A 23965-nucleotide genomic window follows, 5' to 3' on the forward strand; every position below is an offset into this window, starting at 1 on the left:
TAGGTTACAAGGTCAACATAAGAGCTAGTCAAAAGTCATATATGGAATACTATCTCACAACAAAGGTATGAGGTTGTTTCTTGTTTCTGTGAAGCATCCGTGACTAGCCTATAAGCCAGGCTACACATGTGCACACACAAAAACATACAGTTCTTCATCTTCCCCATATAAAAAACAATAGTTAATTGGGAGTAGTTGACTATCCACTGGAGAAGAGTATTTGTTGAAAGCTTTGAGGGTTTTTTATCTGTGAGAAGAATTTATGTAAAGAGACATTCATAGTTCTAGGGCTTTGTCTGACTATTGTGTTGACTTTGCAAAAAATTTACAAAAGATATAAAAATAGCTCAAAAGTTAGGGATAATAATTTGTGTGCATTTTTCACATACATATTATAATGGTAACTATTATGTTACCTTTGATCATCCCACATAGGATTGGGGGAGTGAAATAGGAGGAATACAAGGGTAACATTTAGTCCTTGGACCTATTTGAAAAGCATTCTTCAGATCCCATATATTTATTCTAATCATTTACACAGGGTTATGAATTTTTTATTTGCTGGAAATATATGTTCCAAGAGTAGCATTTAAATGGAGACAGTATGAAAACAGAAAATATATCAGTAACTCTAGATTGAGGATGCTTTATGATGTAAAATGTAGAGATGAGATTGCTTATGTTCAGTTAAGCAAAGACAATGAGTGTAATCAGCAACATGTGCTGTGCTGAGCTACCTCTCAAAATAAACTAGAAGCATTTTTTCCATGTGTAATTACTGCTGATAATTAAGTTACATTCAAAGATTCTTCCTGAATTTTATATGGTTTTCAGTAAATAGTAGCCATTCTAAAATTTAAATAAAATTATACATAATTGAGTTTTTCTTAGATATTAGAGCAAAAAATATGTTGAATTTTAATTTTCATAAAAACTGTGGATTAGATCTGGAAAATCTACTCACTCCGTATTTATGACTAATTGTAATATTTGAAATGAAAGACGAAATGGAACAGGAAGCAATCCTTAAAATAAGCAAATATAAGAAACAGAAAAGAAACAAAAATTCCATGTAATATGGGTGGAAAAAGTTAAGTAGGTGGCTGCCCAGCAAGAATTTCTTTGCTCTATTGCCCTTCCTTATTTTTGTAGGAAAAGTTTTTCTTAAGCACACACACAAATAGAGATATTAAACCGACTTTTACATTTCTCATCTGCAGTGTATTTTGACTTTTTTTCTTTTTTTCCTTGTCATCATGAGAAGATAACATCCAGTGGGGTAGAAAGAGCAGCAAATCTGAAAAAAGAATTTCTGAGTTTGAATCATGGCTTTGCTCCTTAGAAGTCACATGTTCCTGGAAAAGACATTAATTATTGGATCTCTCTCCTAACATGTAGGTAGATTAGATAATTTCTAATCCTCCTACTAATTGTAAAATTCATTGACATTTGAGTAATTTTTCTGGAGAATTTAAAGCAAAGAGAAAATACCTGACTCGTGGAAGATTTTTAATGCAGGACTGTTTAAGGGTAGAAAAAGCAAATCAAAATTGGCTACCTAACCACAGGCATGATCCAGAATGTACCAGGGACTTTCGATCAGCCTTCCTGCATTCCCAAACACCCCTTACCACCATGGGGGAAGGCCCAAATGGCACAAAAAAGACCTCTTCTATCTATAGCCAATTATTTGCAAAATTCTTCTTTTTTTTTCAATAAAAATGATTTTACTTCTCTTTTTCTCCTGATCATACAAATCAGTGCTTCAACCCAGTCAGAGGTAATACCTAATTTCTAGACAAATATTCCAATAATGCATTTATTATCCTTAATGAGAGATAACATAGCCTATCTACAACCTACAAACATATCTTTTAAAAAATAGATATATTATTCTAAATGTAATATAGAAGGAGAAATAAAAGGAAAATCTTTTAAAATATTCTATTTTTTGTCTCTTGTAACCCCAGTTTATAGTAGGGGAAGCTTTAGAAATACACTGTTGTCTGATTGAGAACAGTTTAAATAACATCTTTAATTAAAGATTATCTAAAAGTTTGTATAACATAGATCTTAAAAGTTAGAATTCAACTGTGAAACTTTTGGATCCAATTGTCTTTGTCATGGTAGATTTTAATTACTTTGGCAACTTCTAGAGTAATTGACCTATTTAAATGGTTTACCTCTTTGATTAATTTTGGTCTTCTGGGCTGGTAAATAACTTTATTTTTCAAATTGTTGACTATAAAGTTTTATCATTTTTGTCTCCATCGTATCTCTAATCATGTGTCTTTTTATTCTCAATGATTGAATGTCCTGCATATTTTTGCTTTATCTTCCTTTTTCCTTAATCAGGCCAATGTGTTTTGCATATTTAATTATTCATTTTAAAGAACTAGCTTTTGTATTATCATTACGATTATTATTAGTAGTATATTTTTTTAAGATTTTATTTATTTATTTGACAGAGAAAGAGAGGGAACGCAAGCAGGGGGAGTGGGAGAGGGAGAAGTAGGCTTCCCGTGGAGCAGGGAGCCCAATGCAGGGCTGGATCCCAAGACCCTGGGATCATGACCTGAGCCGAAGGCAGACGCTTAATGCCTGAGCCACCCAGGTGCCCCAGTAGTAGTATTTTTAAAGTGAGTTTAGTTATACATACTCTACAGTGGGACTACTGGGTTTTGAATCCTGACTGTTCCACCTATTGTGCAACTGTAGGCAAGATACTCAATCACTCTGTATCCAAGTCTTTCTGCCCCCTTCCCAGAAACCCTCACTTCAAAGCTTTCTTGTTACAAATGCCATGCATCACAAATTATATGAAGTGATTTTTAACATATACCAATGCAATTTGCAATGGTGGTTTTTTGTTTGTTCTTTTTACACTTGTTTCAAGATCCTGATAAATCTTGGAATTGTTCCATGAATGATTCACCTGTAAAAATAATTGTACCCTCAGGTCTCTTTCATCTACAAAGTCAATAAAAATAAAATAAAAATGCTAGGCAATGTGATCTGATCCAAGAGATACTTTTTATCTCCTGGAAAGCTGCAGTGGATGTGCTTTTCCAAGTTGTGCATGCCTTGATAAAAAGGAAGTCCTCTATGACTTCGTACATTGCACTACAGTATCTGGTGATGATGTTCTTGTGTAGTGCATGTCTAAAGGGACTTTGGGAAAAAATGAGGTAAATTATACAGAATAGAACATTTTTATTATTCCTATCATTGCAGAAAGTTCTATTGGATATTTCTGGCTTTAATATTATCAAATTTAGTAATAAGTTGATCATTATATAGCATATGTAGTATTATGCTGCATATATTATGTTATGTTATATTATATATGTTATGTTATATTATGTTATTTAAAATTATATATATATACCCTTAGGATTACTTTATTATCTTGTAAGCAAACATGATGACATGATGACATAATTTGAAACTTTCTAAGAATCAGGCCAGTCATTTAGCTTTTTTCATAAACTATTTTTTAATAAGGGTACACCTTATAATCTAAATAAATGGTTAGTGAATTAGAATTTAGCTAATGTTTTAAAAATCATTAGGTTAACTCTGCTCTTGGCAGAAGTTTTAAAGCAGCTTAGCAGATCATATGGAGTAGATCTTGTCTGAAGTGTAGTGCTCATGTTTTTAGGTAACAGGTGCACACGTGTTATGAAGGATAAAGAAGTAGACTTGTATTCTCCATAGAGGACTATAGAATATCTGCATGAATGGAAGATGTAAAACAGCCCAAAGACAAAACCAGTAATATTTATACAATATACTGTTAATTTTGTGCTCTATTTTGAGGGCAACAGTTCTGGAAAAGTTTGAGGAAGACAACAAAAGTTTATCACTACCATAAAAACTAACTTGACTTGAAAAATTGAATACCTTTGAGGAGAGTTGCATTCTGATTGATGTTCTAGGTTAAATAGTCTTCAAAATGTACTTCCAAATAAATAAATGAGCTCCTGATCTGAGATTTTATACTGAAAGGCAGTGATTTGATGGTTTTGCAAAGTTGATGGAGAGCCATTGTTTATGACAATATTTGGTCAACAGAATAGAGGAGGATATTAATTTTCCTGTTGTTAAAGCAGTATTTGGAGAAACTAAATAAGAATATAGAGTGATTAGAGCATGGTATGATTTTATGCCTCTTTAAGTGAAAATATTATTTGTCACAATCTACTGTCTATTCAGTGCCTTTTACTGGTAATGCTTAAAGGGTCTAAACGTGTTAAAGCTCTGGGATCTATGGAAAGGCCATACATCTTCTGTCAAGATCAGAGATGCTCAGCATTGGTTTCATATTAGAATTACCCGTGGAGCTTTTAAAACTGCTGTTGCGCAGGGCTTACCCACACATATTAAATCAGAAGCTCTAGGGATGAAGCCCATAAAGTGGTAGTTTTACAAAGCTCCCCAGGTGATTCTAATGGGCAGCTAGATTTGAGAACTTCTGACTTAGATTAAAGGATTTAAAATTTTCTTTTTAGTTTTCAATTTTTTATTAGATATCATACCTCATTCATCAAAAGAGAGATTTTTAATTTTTTAAAATAATTTTAATGTTGCATCTAGTTAGTGGTAAGCATACTTTAAAACAATATAGCATTAATGTACATTATTTTAAAAATATAAAATGTAATCTAATGTTTACAATCAATGAGAAGCGTTTCCTTCTAGACTCAATTATCTGATTTTTCTTAGCAATTAACAACAGCTTATGAGCTTCAGCACATCAGACATTTCAGAAAATCACTGTATTCTGGATTTCATGTCACTACTTTTACAAAAAGCTTCATCTTGCCCCTAAGCAAGGAATCACAGCTTAAATTTGTCATTTAACTAATTGCTACTTAAGCCATTTGAATTGAGTTGTCCTTACCTAATTATAATTCAGGTAATGAGATTGTTGACTCCACAATCCTCTTTTTCTTCACACTCCTCTTTTCCTTAGCATCCCATCTAACTTGGAAGACTATAAGACATAACTGACTTTAGCTTCCTCTTACTTCAAGGGCTACTGAGTCACAAATTAGGGGTAAAAATAAAGCTAGATCTAGCTACAGACCCAATCCTCCATGGTTCTCAAACCATAGCCGGGTCTTAATTTCAGATAGGTTTTTCTATTTATCTATTTAATTAACATTTGTTTCAAATGGCCATCTTTAACTGAAGTTTACATAGTATAATGTTCTATGGTTTCTACATTGCTTTTTATGTGGATGTTCATCTCATTATCCATGCTAACCTTACAAATTAGGTACTATTTTCCATTTTTCAGGTTGAGTGAAAGAAGTTTAGAGAGATTAAATTTTTTGCTTAAGTTCTCACAGCTAATAAATGGCATTGTTGGGGCCCCTGGGTGGCTCAGTTGTTAAGCGTCTGCCTTCCGCTTAGGTCATGATCCCAGGGTCCTGGGATGGAGCCCCACATCGGGCTCCCTGCTCAGCGGGAAGCCTGCTTCTCCCTCTCCCGCTCCCACTCCCCCTGCTTGTGTTTCCTCTCTTGCTGTGTCTCTCTCTGCCAAATAAATAAATAAAATCTTTTAAAAAATAATAATAAATGGCAGTTTTGGGACTTGGCTATGATATTCTGAACCTAAGCCCAGTGATTTTTCTATAATGTCATGCAGTGACATTTTTTTTTGTGACATCCACAGATATATTCTACAACTTTCTGATTTTTCATGATCAGAAAATACAAGTCATCCACTATATGTTTAACTACATAATGGCACCATTTTTCCCCATAGTAAAGAAACCTACTTTTTCTTCCTTATGTCTCAATAAGTATTGTATTATAGCTTCTGCGTTTATGACACAGGGAAGTAACTACTACGTATTGGAAAATCCAAATATGTAAGGCACAGTACAGAGGACAAATTAGGATTTGAATTTGGAATTTAAGTACCCATGAAATTCACTTTGTAGATTAACAAAATTAAAGTATGTTGAGAATTTCTAAGTTTAAGCCTATTTGCTAGATCCATTATTACTAACTTCAAATGAGTATCAACTGTTTGGGAGGATTTTCTATTTCATGGAGGGAATTTTCCTTGTAGCTTTAGATGGGGGTGATTTCTTCAAAAAATTCTCATTTTAGAATGACAAAACTCTGTATGACAGTGCTTTCTGATTTATGTTTGGAAGATTTTGAGATTGGTGAATAGGTGTTGAATTTATTCATATAAATCCTAACAATCCCAAATATTTTTTTGTATGACTTTCTCTCCTCATTATTCCTGAGTTTGAAATCTTCTACTTTCTCTACTGAGCTTTAGATTTTTATTTCTAATTATATACTGACACTGGGTATCTCTCAAGCATGACAAAATCAACATGCCTCAAACTAACGTACTCTTCGTCCCTCATTTACTCACCCTTCACCTAAAACAAATACCACTCCTGTATTTGAATTCCTTATCTTGGTGAATTACATCATCAGTCACAGGGAATACCCCAACTGTGATCCTGTCATCCTAATTCCTTCAACATATTTACTTTTGAAAATTTCAATTTTCACTTGTTAAATCCTAATATACCTACCATTTAAATCTCTCTTGAGAAATATTTTCTTGTTAGTGTAACTCCTGCCATTGTCTGTGCTCAGGTTTTCATCTGTGTTCAACTGGATGGACAATTGCCTCATCTACCCCATTGTCATTCTTCCTTTAGGTCCTCCTCACCTAACTGCAGACTCTACAACTACTGAAACTCTTTTGAGTCCTTTCCCTTAGTTCCATAAAAGTGTTCACTATTCTTTTAGGATTAAATTCAGCATTAAAGTCCCTAACTCTCCATCTAATCGATCTGCTCTGATTTCTTCCATCACACAAATTCCATGAACTAGCTATGAATATTTCCCCCTCATTCCTTTCCCTAATGGCTTGATGCAACTTGTCATAAATGTCACTTCCTCAGTGGGACCGTCCCTGACCACCCACACTAACGTAGTCTCCTGATCACTTTATACCATGTCCTCTTGTTTTAATTATAGGCACAACACTCATAACTAATTTTTCCTTTGTTCAGTATCTGCCCCTTACTGGAATGAAAACTCTAGACTTTGTATGGCTAGTTTACCACTCTGTTTCTAGAATATAAATCACTGGTTGAAACATAAATTTCAGTAAGGATTTATTGTGTGAATTTCGTTTTTCTGCTGGGGATACTCTTTCTTCTTTTCCTTGCAGGGACATCTTCCTAATCCTTTAAGACATATCCCAAATGTTACTTTTTTCTTGATAACCTTGCCAGACAGTGTTAATTGGTCCTTTTCTTCTGCTCTCTTAGCCCTTGGCACATTCCTCTACTATAATTCTTATCAATTTCTATTATATTGTGTGTCTATTTTCCCTTGTAAACTCTGAACTTTTTCAGAATCCAAGCTATGAGTTGTCCATTGACAGGTCTGTTGATGTCTATTTTTGTGAGTTTTCATGAATGATGAAATATGTTGAGGAAATATTTTTTATATAGCTCAGTAAGAAAGTATGGATCTTTTCATAATGATAATTTTAATAATACATTTCTTAATTTTGTTAATCATGATGAGATCATTTTGTAGCAAATGTAAAAGACAGCCATTGAGTATCAAAATAAAGTTTGCTACTCTTTTAGAGGAGAGGTTAAAAAGAACACAGATAAACCACGGACAAGAAAAAATGATACTCATCCAAGTTAATAAAGAGACTTTTTAAAAATGAGTTAATAAAGTACTGTTGACTTATGCTTCAAGACAAATAATTGTCACGTGCATTGTTTTTAGAATGTGTAAGTATTCACAAATGTATTTAAATCAAAAGTTTTGGAATTTTACAGGACTTACATTTATTAGGTATTTGTAAGTCTGGGTTCCCTTAAACAAATAAACAAACAAATAAATCTGAAGCAAGTCTTAAGTGCTAATACGTTATTGAATGGTGCAAGACCAGAGCAGGTAAAGTGGAGAAAAAGACAAATGAAGCAGGAATGATGAGAAATAAATACAATACAATACAATACAATACAATACAATACAATACAATACAATACAATACAATACATTACATACTCACTGTTGCTTTATGATGAGCTGTGGAGAAAGAACAACCAGCTGCTTGGCATGTAAATCCACTAGGCTACCTGGGGAATCTCCAGCAAGTTGATTTTGAAAACATTGCCTCAGAATAGTCCACCAGCACAAGAAAGGGAGATGGGAAATATCATGCAGAGAGGGGATGTAGCATACATCTGCTGGTGTGTTCGATCTCTCATCTCCCTTTGCTCTAATTTCCCATTTGAGGAGAGTTAATTCCCCCACTTCTCCAGTTGATATCAGTGTTGAAGCTTTGGCAGCTTCTGGGGAGGCCAGACTCCATGCCTTAAAGTATGGTGCTTCCTTCCTTCTTTGAAGTGGTAGGAGGAGTCATCCAATCCCCAAGTGTAGGCTGAATGCCCTCACCAGATATGGTTCAGATGAAGTTATTAGGGCCCCAAAGGTGACTGAAATATAACAAGTAGCCCAGGGTGAAGGGGCTAGGAGAGAGCAAAAGAATCTGAGGAGATACATGTGGCCTATAATCCACCCTTTGATTTATCAGGATCCATTCATGTCGCCCCATTATCTGTCTTCCACAATACAATATAGAGCCTTCATTTTATGAAAGATATCTTCATTTCTTCCTCCGAGGAGAGTTACAAACACAATCAGCCCCAGAATCTTCTTGAGCTAGTGGACAGTCATGATCTCATAGACTAAAGACAATCATAAATAAAACAAGTTATAGTTCTTGCTGCTGCTGCCAGTCTTTAGACTATGACTACTTCATCTCACTTCTGGGACACCCAATTTTATGTTTCCCTCATCATAGTCCAGCACATTTCTGTCCTGGATTACTTCCTGGTGAGTAACCCAGAATTTCATCACTGATAGTATGAACTTTTGTCTGTTTAGGTATGGTTGCTACAATTATCTATTGACAGTTATCACAGGACCAAGAAAGACCCAGACAAGCCCCCGGGTTCCAGACATATGTATCCTGCTTCTTTTGTATAGTAGTAACCCTAGGCCTTTATTAGATCAGGATTAAATTACTTTACTAGAATCAGGATTAAATTACTACCACCAGTATAGCAAGTAGCTGTTTTCTTGATTGTTGATCCACTAATGTGAGAAGCCAGGGTGAGGAGATTATAGTTATAGTCTCAAGATCTGTAAAACCCTTATTGTGCCCCACATGGAATGTTCTATATCCCTAGGAATATGAATTCTAATCTGATTGAGTCTAATGTCACGGAGATTGACATGAAGCACAAATTTTTCAAGTGGATCTCTAGCTATGGTAGAGAGAGGCCAGCATTACCATGATCAATGTTACTTCTCACAGAACTAATGCTTGGTTATGGAAGTGAAAAAATTAACAATGGTAAATCCATTCATTCATTCATTCATTTTTTATGTGTGTGTGTGTGTCCAAACTTTTCTAATGTAGTTTTTTTTTTATTATGTCATGTTACTCACCATACATTACATCATTAGTTATTGATGTAGTGTTCCATGATTCATTGTTTGCGTATAACACCCAGTGCTCCCTGAAGTACATGCCCTCTTTATACCCATCACCAGGCTAACCCATCCCCCCATGCCCCTCCCTTCTAAAACCCTCACTTTGTTTCTCACAGTCCATAGTCTCTCATGGTTCATCTCCCCCTCTGATTTCCCCCCTTCATTTTTCCCTTCCTGCTATCTTCTTCTTCTTTTTTTTTTTTTTTTTAACATATAATGCATTATTTGTTTCAGAGGTACAGATCTGTGATTCAACAGTCTAACACAATTCAAAGCGCTCACCATAGCACATACCTTCCCCAATGTCCATCACCCAGCCACCCCATCTCTCCCACCGCCCACCACTCAAGCAACCCTCAGTTTGTTTCCTGAGATTAAGAATTGCTCATATCAGTGAGGTCATATGATACATGTCTTTCTCTGATTGACTTATTTTGCTCAGCATAATACCCTCCAGTTCCATCCACGTCATTGCAAATGACAAGATTTCATTCCTTTTGCTGGCTGCATAATATTCCATTATGTATATTCCATTATATATATATATATATACCACATCTTCTTTATCCATTCAACTGTCAATGGACATCTTGGCTCTTTCCATAGTTTGGCTATTGTGGACATTGCTGCTATAAACATTGGGGTGCACGTACTCCTTTGGATCCTGACATTTGTATCTTTGGGGTAAATACCCAGTAGTTCAATTGCTGGGTCATAGGGTAGCTCTATTTTCAAATTTTGAGGAACCTCCATACTGTTTCCTAGAGTGGCTGCACCAGCTTGCATTCCCACCAACAGTGTAGGAGAGTTCCCCTTTCTCCGCATACCCACCAAAATCTGTCGTTTCCTGACTTGCTAATTTTAGCCATTCTGACTGCTGTGAGGTGGTATCTTATTGAGGTTTTGATTTGGATTTCCCTGATGCCGAGCGATGTTGAGCACTTGATTTCATGTGTCTGTTGGCCATTTGGATGTCTTCTTTGGAAAAATGTCTGTTCATGTCTTCTGCCCACTTCTTGATTGGATCATTGTTCTTTGGGTGTTATGTTTAATAAGTTCTTTATAGATTTTGGATACTAGCCCTTTGTCTGATATGTCATTTGCAAATATCTTCTCCCATTCTGTCGGTTGTCTTTTGGTTTTGTTGACTGTTTCTTTTGCTGTGTAAAAGGTTTTTATCTTGATGAAGTCCCAATAGTTCATTTTTGCCCTTGCTTCCCTTGCCTTTGGCGATGTTTCTAGGAAGAAGTTGCTGCGGCTGAGGTCGAAGAAGTTGCTGCCTGTGTTCTCCTTTAGGATTTTGATGGATTCCTGTCTCACACTAAGGTCTTTCAAACATTTTGAGTCTATTTTTGTGTGTGGTGTAAGAAAATGGTCCAGTTTCATTCTTCTGCATATGGCTGTCCAATTTTCCCAACACCATTTGTTGAAGAGACTGTCTTTTTTCCATTGGACATTCTTTCCTGCTTTGTCAAAGATGAGTTGACCATAGAGTTGAGAGTCCATTTCTGGGCTCTCTATTCTGTTCCATTGATCTATGTGTCTGTTTTTGTGCCAGTACCATACTGTCTTGATGATTACAGCTTTGTAATAGAGCTTGAAGTCCGGAATTGTGATGTCACCAGCTTTGCTTTTCTTTTTCAACATTCCTCTGGCTATTTGGGATCTTTTCTGGTTCCATATAAATTTTAGGATTATTTGCTCCATTTCTTTGAAAAAAGTGGATGGTATTTTGATAGGGATTGCATTGAACGTGTAGATTGCTCTATGTAGCATTGACATCTTCACAATATTTGTTCTTCCAATCCATGAGCATGGAACATTTTTCCATTTCTTTGTGTCTTCCTCAATTTCTTTCAAGAGTATTTTATAGTTTTCTGAGTACAGATCCTTTGCCTCTTTGGTTAGATTTATTCCTAGGTATCTTATGGTTTTGGGTGCAATTGTAAATGGGATCGACTCCTTAATTTCTCTTTCTTTTGTCTTGTTGTTGGTGTATAGGAATGCCACTGATTTCTGTGCACTGATTTTATATCCTGCCACTTTACTGAATTCCTGTATGAGTTCTAGCAGTTTTGGGGTGGAGTCTTTTGGGTTTTCCACATAAAGTATCATATCATCTGCAAAGAGTGAGAGTTTGACTTCTTCTTTGCCGATTTGGATGCCTTTTATTTCTTTTTGTTGTCTGATTGCTGTGGCTAGGACTTCTAGTACTATGTTGAATAGCAGTGGTGATAGTGGACATCCCTGCCGTGTTCCTGACCTTAGGGGGAAAGCTCTCAGTTTTTCCCCATTGAGAATGATATTCGCTGTGGGTTTTTCATAGATGGCTTTTATGATATTGAGGTATGTACCCTCTATCCCTATACTCTGAAGAGTTTTGATCAAGAAAGGATGCTGTACTTTGTCAAATGCTTTTTCTGCATCTATTGAGAGGATCATATGGTTCTTGTTCTTTCTTTTATTAATGTATTGTATCACATTGATGATTTACAGATGTTGAACCAAACTTGCAGCCCAGGGATAAATCCTACTTGGTTGTGGTGAATAATGTACTATTGGATCCTATTGGCTAGTATTTTGGTGAGAATTTTTGCATCCATGTTCATCAAGGATATTGGTTTGTAATTCTCATTTTTGATGGGGTCTTTGTCTGGTTTGGGGATCAAAGTAATGGTGGCCTCAAAAAACGAGTTTGGAAGTTTTCCTTCCATTTCTATTTTCTGGAACAGTTTCAGAAGAATAGGTATTAATTCTTCTTTAAATGTTTGGTAGAATTCCCCTGAGAAGCCATCTGACCCTAGGCTTTTGTTTGTTGGGAGATTTTTGATGTCTGCTTCAGTTTCCTTAGTGGTTATACATCTGTTCAGGTTTTCTATTTCTTCCTGGTTCAGTTTTAGTAGTTTATACATTTCTAGGAATGCATCCATTTCTTCCAGATTATCTAATTTGCTGGCATATAGTTGCTCATAATATGTTCTTATGATTGTTTGTATTTCTTTGGTGTTAGTTGTGATCTCTCCTCTTTCATTCATGATTTTATTTATTTGGGTCATTTCTCTTTTCTTTTTGATAAGTCTGGCCAGGGGTTTATCAATCTTGTTAATTCTTTCAAAGAACCAGCTCCTAGTTTTGTTGATCTGTTCTACTGTTCTTTTGGTTTCTATTTCATTGATTTCTGCTCTGATGTTTATTATTTCTCTTCCCCTGCTGGGTTTAGGCTTTATTTGCTGTTCTTTCTCCAGCTCCTTTAGGTGTAAGGTTAGGTTGTGTATTGAGATCTTTCTTGTTTCTTTTTTTTTTTTTTAAGATTGTATTTATTTATTTGACAGAGAGAGACACAGCGAGAGAGGGAACACAAGCAGGGGAGAGGGGTCAGGGGAAGCAGGCCTCCCATGGAGCAGGGAGCCTGATGTGGGGCTCGATCCCAGGACTGAGCCACCCAGGCACCCCGAGACCTTTCTTGTTTCTTGAGAAAGGCTTGTATTGCTATATACTTTCCTCTCAGGACTGCCGTTGCTGCATTCAAAGATTTTGAAGAGTTTTGTTTTCATTTTCATTTGTTTCCATGAATTTTTTAAATTCTTCTTTAATTTCCTGGTTGACCCATTCATTCTTCAGTAGGATACTCTTTAGCCTCTATGTATTTGAGTTATTTCCAACTTTACTCTTGTGATTGAGTTCTAGTTTTAAAGCATTGTGGTCTGAAAATATGCAGGGAATGATCCCAATCTTTTGGTACCAGTTGAGACCTGATTTGTGACCTAGGATGTGATCTATTCTAGAGAATGTTCCATGGGCACTAGAGAAGAATGTATATTCTGTTGCTTTGGGATGGAATGTTCTGAATATATCAGTGAAATCATTTGGTCCAGTGTGTCATTTAAGTCTTTATTTCCTTGTTGATCTTTTGCTTAGATGATCTGTCCATTTCAGTTGGGGGGGGGGTTGTTAAAGTCCCCCACTATTATTGTATTGTTTTTGATGTGTTTCTTTGCTTTTGTTATTAATTGGCTTATACAACTGGCTGCTCCCACATTAGGGGCATAAATATTTACAATTGTTAGATCTTCTTGTTGGATAGATCCTTTAAGTATGATATAGTGTCGGGCACCTGGTTGGCTCGGTCATTAAGCGTCTGCCTTCGGCTCAGGTCATGATCCCAGGGTCCTGGGATCAAGCCCTGCATTGGGCTTCCTGCTCAGTGTGGGAAGCCTGCTTCTCCCTCTCCCACTCTCCCTGCTTGTGTTCCCTCTCTTGCTGTGTCTCTCTCTGTCAAATAAATAAATAAAATCTTAAAAAAAAAAGTATGATATAGTGTCCTTCCTCATCTCTTATTATAGTCTTTGGTTTAAAATCTAATTTGTCTGATATAAGGATTGCCACCCCAGCTTTCTTTTGGTGTCCATGAGCATGATAAATGGTTTTCCACCCCCTCACATTCAATCTGGAGGTGTCTTTGGGTCTAAAATGAGTCTCTTGCAGACAGCATATCGATGGGTTTTGTTTTTTAATCCAATCTGATACCCTGTGTCTTTTGATTGGGGCATTTAGCCCATTTACATTCAGGGTAACTATTGAAAGATATGAATTTAGTGCCATTATATTGCCTGTAAGGTGACTGTTACTGTATATTGTCTGTGTTCCTTTTTGGTCTATGTTACTTTTAAGCTTTCTCTTTGTTTAGAGGACCCCTTTCAATATTTCTTGTAGGGCTGGTTTTGTGTTTGCAAATTCCTTTAGTTTTTGTTTGTCCTGGAAGCTTTTTATCTCCCTTCTATTTTCAATGACAGCCTAGCTGGATATAGTATTCTTGGCTGCATATTTTTCTCATTTAGTGCTCTGAATATATCATGCCAGTCCTTTCTGGCCTGCCAGATCTCTGTGGATAGGTTTGTTGTCAATCTAATGTTTCTACCTTTTAGGTTACAGATCTCTTCTCCCAAGCTGCTTTCAGGATTTTCTCTTTGTCTCTGAGACTCGTAAGTTTTACTATTAGATGTCGGGGTGCTGACCTATTTTTATTGATTTTGAGGGGGGTTCTCTGTGCCTCCTGGATTTTGATGCCTGATTCCTTCCCCAAATTAGGGAAGTTCTCTGCTATAATTTGCCCCAATGTACCTTCTGCCCCTCTCTCTCTTTCTTCTTCTGGGATCCCAATTATTCTAATATTGTTTCATCTTATGGTATCACTTATCTCTCGAATTCTGCCCTCGTGATCCAGTAGTTGTTTAGCTCTCTTTTTCTCAGCTTCTTTATTCTCCATCATTTGTTCTTCTATATCATTAATTCTCTCTTCTGCCTAATTTATCCTAGCAGTTAGAGCCTCCATTTTTGATTGCACCTCATTAATAGCCTTTTTGGTTTCGACTTGGTTAGATTTTAGTTCTTTTATTTCTCCAGAAAGGGTTTCTCTAATATCTTCCATGCTTTTTTCAAGCCCAGCTAGTATCTTTAAAATTGTCATTCTGAACTCTGGTTCCAACATCTTACTAATGTTTGTATTGATTAGGTCCCTGGCAGTCAGTACTGCCTCTTGTTCCTTTTTTTGAGGTGATTTTTTCCACCTTGTCATTTTGTCCACAGGAGAATAGATGAATGAGAGAACAAAATGCTAACAGGTTAACAACGACCCCAGAAAAATATACACTAAACAAATCAGAAGAGACCTGAAACCAGAGGATAAGAAAGGGGAAGAAAGAAAAAAGAAAAAGAAAAAGATAAAAACAAACAAACAAACAAACAAAACCCGAATATGACCAAATATGATCAAGCTGGTGCATAGAGCAGTGCCACACAGCAGATTTTTGGTGTATTTTGGTCTTTTAGAAGAAAGTGCCTCCCAAAATTTTAAAGAAAGAAAAACTTATATATGTACAAAAGTAAGGGTAAATATGATGACGAGATGGAATATGACTGTAAAGATGAAAATTATAAAAGATTATATAGAAGGAATTGATAAGATGTTGGTTGAAAAAAGAAAGAAGAGGATTTAAAGAAAAAAAAGTAGAGAATCTGAATAGGCAGGAGACTAGAACAAAGCCATACACTAGAGATTTAGGGTATATTTTTGTCTGTTAAAAGAAACTGTATCCCAAAATTTTAATAGAGAGAACAACATGTATATATATATATATATATATATACATATATATATATATACACTAAAAATAAGGTTAACTACTATGAAGGGATAGAATATGACTCTAAAAATAAAAAATATTTTTTAAAAAAGGGATTGATAGGATGTGGTTGAAAAAAGGAAAAAGGAAAAGTTCAAAAAAAAAAAGAAAAAGAAAAAGAAAGTTAAAAAAAAAAAAACTTTGAAGACTAAATAATCATGGGAAAAAAGCCATGAATTCTATGTGCAGTATTCCCCTAGTGCTGGAGTTCTGCCATTCTCATTGATCGGTGAACTTGGTCTTGGCTGGCTGTTCTTGCTGATCTTCTGGGGGAGGGGCCTGTTGCCATGGTTCCCAAATGTCTTTGCCATAGGCGGAATTGCCCCATCCTTGCCGGGTGGGGCTAAGTAATCTGCTCCGGTTTACTCTCGGGAGATTTTGTTCCCAACAAGCTTTCTGTACAGCTTTGGAGGACGAGAGTGAAAATGGTGGCCTCCCAATCTCCGCCCGGATGAGCCGAGAACTCAGGGCCCTGCTCTTCAGTGAGACCCCAGAGAAAAGCAATCAATCACTCTTGTCTCCCCAGTCTCCAGCTGCACTCCGTGCTCACCTGGCCTGTGACTGAGCATTTCTATCTCTGGCACACGACCCCGTGTGGCGTCTCCAAACCCAGCAGATCCTGCAGTGTGCTCCCGCGCCACTCCTCCCAGGTGAGGAAGGGGAGTCTTCCTGTATCTGCCACTTGTGGGTCCCTGCTGGAAGAGCAGTGGCGCAACTGCCGCGGATCACAGTTTATGGCAACTCCGAGCTGAGAGCCCACTCCTCGGCTTCGTCTCTGCAGCCAGCTTCCCTGCTCCGATAACCTGGGAGCTCTGCTACACTCAGGCACCCCCGGCCTTTCTGTGACCCTGAGGGTCCTGAGACCACACTGTCCCAGCGAGGGTTCCACCCCCCACTTAGCCACTGGAGCGACGTCCCTCAGCGGAGCAGACTTGTAAAAGTTCTGATTTTGTGCTCCATGGATCTATCACTTGCCGGTAGCAGCTGACAGAGGTCCCCTTCCCTGCCATCTATCTTCCCGAATATCTCCTGGGATTCACTTCTCCGCATGGATGTCCTACCTTCCAGAAAGTGGTCGCTTTTCTGTTCAGAGAGTTGCTGCTATTCTTTTCTTTGATCTCCTGTTGAGTTTTAGGTGTTCTGAATGGTTTGATCCCTATCTAGCTGAATTCCTGAGACCAGACGAAATTTAAGTCTCCTACTCCTCTGCCATCTTGCTCCTCCCCCCTCATTCACTCATTTAACCTAATGCTTATTTAGGACATACCATGTTGCAAGCAGTGATCTGAGATTAGGAGAAGCAGTAATCAGTAACACAGATATAGTTCATGTTCTAATGGAGCTCACAGTTGAGAAGGAGTCACAGTCAAAAACTAAGAAATCTAACAACAAATAAATATATTCAGATATGATATATGCTAAGAAGGAAGCAGAGTGCCAAGGTAGCTGATAGGGCTGAGGTAAACCTGTGTTTTTTGGTCAGGGAAGGTCACTCTGAGTACAGGGCATTGACAATGAATTAGTCCCCAAAATTCAAGAAGTCCAAAGTCCCTGAGTTAAGAAAGTGTTGGTTCTTTTAGAGGTGCTAAAAAAAGTAGGGTGAAGCTAAAACATTGTGAAATAGAAGTGGAGGGAAAAGGCAGGGACCTATCAGAGGCCCAATGTCAAAAAGAGGTTCTTGAGAAAACAAGCAGTAATGAGATCCAGGGCTTAAGAGAAAGGGAAGTTCAGTATCTGGCAAATAGTAAACACACAGTATTCTTGTTTAAAGACTATTGAAAGAAACGCAGGATATAGGTTTTCATGAAGATAGTTTTGTTTTGTGTTGATCATGTGATGAAGAAGAGTAGGCACTTCCTGTGTTGTCACTTAGTTTTTCAGTGTAGTATGTCACCAAGACTGAAGGAGTTAGAGGGAGATTGAAAGATTTTGGGAAGAGGTTATAGAATGATCCTATTGGAGAGTAGGAAGGCAGGTGTAGTTCACAAATATATTAGGATTGCTGAGGCCATGTTGAATATCTGTTTGGAATTTCTGACCCAAAATTTCAAGCAAAACCAGTCAAATTTATTAGATTGTTTGTGCTAAATTGTTCAGGTCCATGGGTGCAGGCACAAGTAAATGGTTGAGTTTGTCCAGGGTAAGCAAAATCGAAGAGAAAAATGTCAAGAGAGGTAAGGCTTTATGTAAAGTGGTGAATTTAAGTGATGAGTTGTGGAATCTAAACTGGACAGAGAGGAGTGAAGCCAAGAGCTGATGTCAGTGGTAAATGAAGCAGATTCATGTCTTGGGGATTTTGAAAAGGTGAAGATTTGTACTAGTGAGTTAAAAATACTACAGATACTTAACAGAGAGAGAGAGTAGCTGTTTGTCAAGGTTTCAGTGGAGGTCTTAATTTCAGGTGATGACAAAATTGACTGTTTACAAAGGCAATGCGTAGCTGTGATGACATGAAAGAGAATCTCAGTGGAGATGATGTTAAGCAACTGAGAGACTTAGATATTAAATGGTTAATCTATGTAAATATTGAAGTCATTGACAAAGATGGCAAGAATTGGCTAGAGAACTGGGGAGAAACAAGGAGAAAAAACTAAATCAACAGATGATAGTGATGAGGGGCCTATGTGAAGGAAGATGAAAACCGTGGCATGGTCAGATGGCATGAGCATCAAACAATAGAGTTTTCTTTATTCTGGAAGTTTATTGTACAGTAGTCTCCAAGTATCACCCTATCTTTTGGTCCTAAGTTTTCTGGAATCTGAGAGAAAATTCAAGGTACTTTAGAAAACGGCTGATGAAATGTTTCCTCAGGCGACAGTTCTTTCATCGCAATATTCTTCCTTATAAAAAATACCTGACATTTCTAAGGTGATTTGAAAGAGTGAAGTCATTATTTTCTATCTGTTATTAAATCTATTAACTTAATTTCTTTATTTTATTAATATAATTTTCCCAAATGTCATTTTAATGGAAAATTAATGTCAATTTGTGCAAATTTTTCTAACAAATTGTCTATAAATCATATTTTAGTGTCACAAATAAAACACTCAAAATATATAGAATACTTTATTGGTTTAATTGTTATGCTACAAACATAAATGTTTTTTCTACCTCCGTGACATTTTACAAATCAAAGGAACACTCCATTGAAGTCCAAGGACTTAGATCAAATCTCGCTTACATTGATTACTATTTAACCTTGGGCAGGTAACTTCCATGCCAAGATTTCCACTCCTGCAAAATAGAATAATACTTGTTCTAGCTAACCTAATGGGCTTGTGATGTTGAGTTGGGAATATAGTGATCTGGGCGAAGTCTCCTTCCAGTAAATTGACCATGAAATATAGTATTATGTAAATGAGTTGCTCTGTTTTTTTATGGTATCCAAACTACAAAGAAAAACATAGCACATATGCTTCAATAGACTCACATGCTGTGGTTGAGGAACACATACTGAAGATAATGTTTGGGAATTCTACATTCCATGGAATGGTGCTTTATCTGCATTCCTATGTGAAAAGGCCAATGGCTACATCATTAGCTTCATAATGAAGCCATGTTGCTGCCCTTAGTAGAAATTCTTTATGTGATTTTAACTTCTCCTATTCAGGAGACATAGCTTCCTCAGAGAATGATGCTGACATCACAATGGGGTCTATTTCAGGGATGCTGATGTATTTTGGATTGTTGCCATCTTTGGATCTTATCTTGTCAATTCACATGTTTATATTGTGCTAGCTGTGAATAGCAAAATGACCATGTGTCCTAATAGGATAGCCATATGTGGCTATTACTTCAAAGTAATGAAACAAAATGTTGAATACCAAGGCACAGCTATAACTTACTGCTTTGGCACTGACCTGGCCTTGACATCCTGGGAAAGCTTTGTCAACCACTGAAGGGTGACATGCTAACTTTCACTAATTTGTACTTTCTTCTCTTAATGTTATGAGAGTTAGCAAAGATACCTATGACTTTCCCTGACAACTGCCATTATCATTCCAATAGACAATTGTTTTTTGGCACTAAAAATCTGACCAAAATGAAGTAAAAGATCAGTGAAATGGCCCATGACCATGTGCATTTGGGGGATTATAACCACACAGGTAATTTATATCTGTAGCTATTCTCCCCTTTTATAACTTTCTTTCTTGAATCATCCAGATGAAACAGTGGCTTATGTTCATCCTAAATGAGACCCTTTATATCTCATTCATTAAACACCCTGGTTGAAATACCCACATTGTCCACAGCAGTTCTAGCTCTAGGTAGTTGCTCCAGACTTTTGGTTTATTCTCCTGCTGCAAACTTCTTGAACTGTAGAAAAAAAAAATACTATTTCTGTTCCCTATAATATAGAAACTTCGAGGTCCAGACTCTCCCCCCCCCCTTTTTTTTTAAGATTTTATTTATTCATTTGAGACACAGAGATACAGAGAGAGAGAGGGCATGAGCAGGGGGGAGAGGCAGAGAGAGAGGGAGAAGCAGGCTTCCCACTGAGCCAGGAGCCTGATGTGGGGCTCGATCCCAGGACCCTGGGATCATGACCCTAGCCGAAGGCAGATGCTTAACCATCTGAGCCACCCAGGTGCCCCCTGGACTCTCCCTTTTAATCTTTTAGTCTTCTTGGATTTGTTTTTTTCTCCCTCCATTCTGCCCTCTACCTTGGTGCGTTCTGGGGTTCTCAGATCTCCTCACTTCAATTCTGGTCTTATGGAAACTGCCTGTTGCCTGCAAGTGAGTAGAAGCAGAATTTGGGTGTTTGCCCAGAATCTTAAATTAACCTGGTTTTCCTGCCACCCTCCTTAGGTAGTGGATGAAGTTTTATATTCATGCTCAGGCTGTATCATGATTCAACTAGGGGACATAAAAGTTGCTAACTCTGCATTTGTTTGTTAAAAAAACGTATTGAATTTATTTAAATTTTTATTGAGGTAAAATTGGCATGTAACACTATATTAGTTTCAGGTGTACCACATGATTATTCGGTATTTATATACACTGAGAAATGATCACCACAATTAGTCCAGTTACCATCTGTTACCATACATAGTTACAGAATTTTCTCTCTCTCTCTTTTTTTGTTGTAATGAGAACTTTTAAGATTTGCTCCCTTGGAAACTTTCAAATATATAATACAATGTTATTGACTATAGTGACCATGCTGTGCATTATGTCTCCATGGCTTATTTAACTAGATGTTTGTACCTTTTGACCCACTTCACCCATTTGCCCACTTGCCACCTCTCCTTCTTTCTGGCAGCCACTAATCTCTTCTCTATATCTATGAACTTGGTTTCTTTTTTCTTTTATTTTTTTAGATTCTGTATATGTCAGATCATATAGTATTTGTCTTTCTCTGTCTGACTTATTTCATTTAGCATAATGCCCTCAAGGTCTACCTTTGCTGTTGCAAATTTCTATGGATGGATAGTATTCCATTGTATATGTATACCATACCTACTTTATCCATTCATCTGTTGATGGATACTCAGGTTGTTTCAGTATTTTGGCTATTGTAAATAATACTGTAATGAACATGGAGGGGGAAGGGTGCATATATCTTTTCAAATTAGTGCTTTTGCTTTCTTCAGATAAATAGCCAGAAGTGGAATTGCTGTGTCATATGGTAGTTCTATTTTTTTTTTTTTTTTGAGGAAAATACTCCATACTGTTTTCTAAAGTGATTCCACTTATTTACATTCCCAACAGTGCACAAGGGCTCCATTTTCACCATATTCTCACCAACACCTGCTATTTCTTGCCTTTTTGATAATAGCCATTCTAACAGGTGTGAGGTGATATTGTGGTTTTGATTTGCATTTCCCTGATGATGAGTGATATTGAGCATCTTTTCATGTGACTGTTGGCCATCTGTATGTCTTCTTTGGAAAAAAGTGTCTATTCAGAGTCTCTGCCCATTTTTTACTTGGGTTGTTTGTTGTTTTGCTGTTGAGCTGTATGAATTCTTTATTTATTTTGGATAGTAGCCTGTTATCAGAAATTCACAAATATTTTCTCCCATTCAGTAGGCTGCCTTTCCATTTTATTGATGATTTCCTTTGCTTTGCAGAAGCTTTTTAGCTTGGTGTAATTCCACTTTTTTATTTTTGCTTTTGTTGCCTCTGCTTTTGAAGTCAGATGCAAAAAATCATTGCCAAGACCAATGTCAATGAGCTTAATGCCTACGTTTTCTTCTAGAACTTCATGATTTCAGGTCTTACATTCAAATCTTTAATCCACTTTGATTTAATTATTGTATATGGTATAAGATAGTCTAGATTTACTCTTTGCATGTGCCTGGTTTTTAGTTTTCTCAACATCATTTATTAAAGGAACTATTTTTCCTCATATATTCTTGCCTCCATTGTCATAAATCAATTGGCCACACATGTGTGGGTTTATTTCTGGGTTCCCTATTCTGTTCTATTGATCTATGTGTCTTTTTTTAATGTCAGTACCATACTGTTTTGGTTACTATCGTTTTGTAATATAGTTTGAAATCAGGGCTTGTGATTCCTGCAGCTTTGTTCTTTTGTCTTAAGATAGCTTTGGCTATTCAGGGTCTTTTGTGGCCCAATACAGATTTAGGATTGTTTGTTTTACTTCTGTGAAAAACACTACTGGAATTTTGATAAGGATTGCACTGAATCTGTAGATTGCTTTGAGCAGTATGGACATTTTAATGATATTCATTCTTCCAATCCATGAACATAAAGTATCTTTCCATTTATTTGCATCATCTTCGGGGCGCCTGGGTGGCTCAGTCGTTAAGCGTCTGCCTTCGGCTCAGGTCATGATCCCAGGGTCCTGGGATCGAGCCCCGCGTTGGGCTTCCTGCTCAGCGCGGGAAGCCTGCTTCTCCCTCTCCCACTCCTCCTGCTTGTGTTCCCTCTCTCGCTGTGTCTCTCTCTGTCACATAAATAAATAAAATCTTTATTTGCATCATCTTCAATTTCTTTCATCAATGTCTATAGTCTTCTGTGTACAGGTCTTTCACCTCCTTAGTTCTATTTATTTCTTGGTGTTTTATTCTTCTTGATGCAATAGAACCTGCAATTGTTTTCTTAATTTCTCTTTCTGATAGTTTGTTGCTAGTGTATAGAAAGCAACATATTTTTGTATATTAATTTTGTACCTTGTAACTTTACTGAATTTATTTATTGGTTCTAATAGTTTTTTTTTTTTGGTGGAATCTTTAGGGTTTTTTATATAAAATTATATCTGCGTGTTGATCTACAAATAGTGACAGTTTTACTTCTTCCTTTCCAATTTGGATGACTTTTATACATTTTTTCTTGCCTAATTGATCTGGCTAGGACTTCCAATCCTATGTTAAATAAAAGTGGTGAGAGTGGACATCCTTGTCTTGTTTGTGCTCTTAGAGGGAAAGTTTTCAGCTTTCAGTTGAGTATGATGTTAGTTTGACATATATGGCCTTTATTATGTTGAAGAATGTTCCCTCTACACCTAGTTTATTGAGAATTTTTATCATAAATAGATGTTGAATTCTGTTAAATGCTTTTTATGCATCTATTGAGATAACCATATGATTTTTATCCTTTATTTTGTTAATGTGGTGTATCACACTGATTGATTTGCAGATGTTGAAACTTCTTTGCATTCCTGGAATAAATCCCACTTGATCATGGTGTATGATCCTTTTATTTATTTATTTATTTATTTATTATTTTAAAGATTTTATGCATTTATGTTCATCAGAGATATAGGCCTGTAATTTTCTTTTCTTATGGTGTCCTTGTCTGGTTTCCGTATCAGGGTAATTCTGGCTTTGTAAAATGAGTTTGGAAGTGTTTCTTCCTCTTCAATTTTTGGGGAGAATTTGACAAGGATTGGTATTAGTTCTCTGGAAAGGGAATTTAATTAAAAGTAGAGTGTTATTTTAGGGTGTTCTTGTGTTTTCTTACTTTGTATGGGGGGAGGTGGTTGGGTAAGGAGGAAAGTATAGTTTCATTATCCAAAATGTCCTAATTCCAGCTTTCTGTTTTCTTCTGGTCTTCTGGTTTTAGCTTTGTACAAATATTGCTTTTGGTTTATTTGTTTTATTTTGTATTAAAAAATATATATATAGTTTCCTAAGAAGCAGTAAGAGGAGACTCTGTGCTGGCAAGAGTTTGGGTTTTGACTGAGTTACTGAGTTCTTACTTTAAGAAATTCTCTTCACTTGGTTCATTGGATTTCAGTGTCTTTTATAA

Source organism: Mirounga angustirostris, unplaced genomic scaffold (genome assembly GCF_029215605.1).
Source record: "Mirounga angustirostris isolate CCGP_5_RB_7025 unplaced genomic scaffold, mMirAng1.0.hap1 SCAF_8, whole genome shotgun sequence".
Classification (NCBI taxonomy): Eukaryota; Metazoa; Chordata; class Mammalia; order Carnivora; family Phocidae; genus Mirounga; species Mirounga angustirostris.